At 53.9% G+C, this 2,400-nt stretch overlaps 1 pseudogene; it reads right to left on the minus strand.

Annotated features, from left to right (window-relative positions):
- Window positions 1–1,188: 1,188 nt before the first annotated feature.
- Window positions 1,189–1,955, minus strand: LOC120859990 (annotated as a pseudogene).
- Window positions 1,956–2,400: the final 445 nt, after the last annotated feature.

Here is a 2,400-nt window from a genome sequence, read left to right on the forward strand (position 1 = left end):
TCTTGCCTGGAGAATCCCAGGGACGGGGGAGCCTGGTGGGCTGCTGTCTATGGGGTCGCACAGAGTCAGACACGACTGAAGCGACTTAGCAGCAGTAGCAGCAGCATGGGGTGTGAAAATACCTCATTTGCCCCTGTGATCAAGAGCAATGTGACGAGAGCCAGGGCCCCTTCCTTCCTGCCCAAGAAAGAGATCTCTCTGGGCTTTATCCAAGATGCAAAAGGACACCTCACAGCAACGATCCACTTCAGAATATCCCGTCACCCCCAAGACACACTGTCTGCAAGTCTGAGGGCTGCCACCACCCAGCCTCAACACAATCACCTCCCACAGGAAAAAAAAAAAAAAAAAAAAACAGCTTTCCCAAGCTCCAAACCACCCTGGCTCAGGCACTGACACTCCAACACTCCTCCTGTAACCCCACCACCCCGCCCTGTGTTGCACTGTTCATTGCGACTATGGGATGTCTTTCCACCTTCTTCGTGTGACTGCAGCTCCTAGACCGTCGCTCTAGGTGTGGGGGGTGTCCTGCTTCTCCTAGTGTCCCCACTGCTAACACAGCATTTCACAGAGCAGAGGCTCCAAAAAGGTCTTCGGAATACAGGAGCCAGTGAGCAGGGGGCTCAATTCATTATCTGCTACTTCCTAAAATAACCCAGGCAAATCCAAATACACAGAGATAATTTAGTTTTTGAAAATGACACACAAGAAGGACAGAACCATGAATTCACTACAATTACTTTTATCATCTAATTCTTCCCCCATCAGTATTACTGCTAAGTAAGCTCACTTTTCCAAAACAGTTCTAGTTCCAATTCCATTGCATCCTGTTCAGGACCACAAAACACAATGGAAGAGTCTCCAATCTCTTTTACAAAACAGCGAAGCTCTTGTTCTTGAACTGGGTAAGTTCAAACACACTGTGATCAACATCATTCACTAAGTTAAGACACTGAAGTTTATTTAGCCTTCTATGAAAACAATCATGAAAAAAAAAAAGAAAAGAAAACAATCAAAGTTTGAAAGTTCTCTAAGGAAAACGGATGAATCTCCATGTCATCATAGAGAACAGGAACCCAAAGATGCTATACACCAGTTTCCCCAACTGGCCTGGGCCAGCACGTCTGAGAAGGCTGACCTCTCCCTCTTCAATCACAGAGGGAAGGATCACCTGGATGCTGCTCTGGCTCAGGCCGCCTCATCCTCCTCCCTTGCAGCCTATGTAGACAGGGGTGGGAAGGCCCTCCAAGCCCTTGGTTTGACCCTGAGCAGAAATGCCATGATGTCCCACTTGCTGGTCTCCGCATAGGCCCAGGGACCCCACAGGAACTCAGAGCGGGCAGGGTGGCTGTCAGGCACTTGCCGGTATGCCAGGTACCCCTCCTGTACCCACATGTGGGTAAGCAGCTCCCTGGGCTCCCCACAGTTGCAGTGCTCATTCTCGACACAGCCCCCATCCTGCTGAGTGCTCCCCAGACCTTCTCCTCAGGGGCACGGTCTCCATTCCACCTGATTAGGCTGAGGACCAGCACCAGGAGGCCGGCCTTGGGCAGGCCCTGCCCACTGTTCAGCATCACATCATAGGTGAGGCCCACGGTGGGGACCATGATGTAGATGTCCTCCCTGGGTTCCACCTCCTTCACCTCCACACCACAGACCAGCTGCAGGCACTGTGAGGCTTGGCTGAGGACCACCAGAAAGCGCTCCTGGTTATCCCTGGACCTTCTTTAGCACTTCCACCTGGGAGGTCAGCTCCTTGGCCGGATGCATGAGCAGCAGGAACTTAATCAGGTTAGCCACCATCTCATTCAGAGCTACCGGGGGCAAGGCCAGAGACTGGTGGGGGTGGGGGGGGCAATTGCAGTCTCCCCTGCCTCAGGCCCCAAGAGCTGCACCTCCACTGGGCCCTGGGCCTGGGTCCTAAGTCCTTCCTCAAGCTTGCTCAGCTCACTCATCTCGACCATGAGCGCATATGCCTGGGATCAAACCACAGCCTGGGGCAGGAGTGAGGCGGCGGAGGTGGGGGGCCAGATGGGGACATATGGGGACTACGGGCCTGGATGGTGGAGAGAAGGGGCTGTGAACAGCCTCAGCTGAAAACCACACCCTGGGCGGCCACAGGCCACTTACGCATCTCCTCTTGAAAGGTGTTCTCAGAGACTTCACAGGTGCAAGTCTCTGGGGCATCCAGTCCCCTGGCTACCTGAAGAAGGAAGTGAGGTGTCTCCCCAGGGTGCAGTCAGCACAGTCCAAGACTTCTGAGGCTGACAAGGTGGTGGGATTAGGCCCATGTGGGGTCCCCTCTGTTCTGGGATGGGGAGCCCCTGGTGTACACTCAGGGCACCATCCTCACCTTGACTCCGGGTACTGCCTGGACCACCTCTGCTCTCTGACCTCAGG

Source organism: Oryx dammah, unplaced genomic scaffold (genome assembly GCF_014754425.2).
Source record: "Oryx dammah isolate SB20612 unplaced genomic scaffold, SCBI_Odam_1.1 HiC_scaffold_5614, whole genome shotgun sequence".
In the NCBI taxonomy this organism is placed as follows: Eukaryota; Metazoa; Chordata; class Mammalia; order Artiodactyla; family Bovidae; genus Oryx; species Oryx dammah.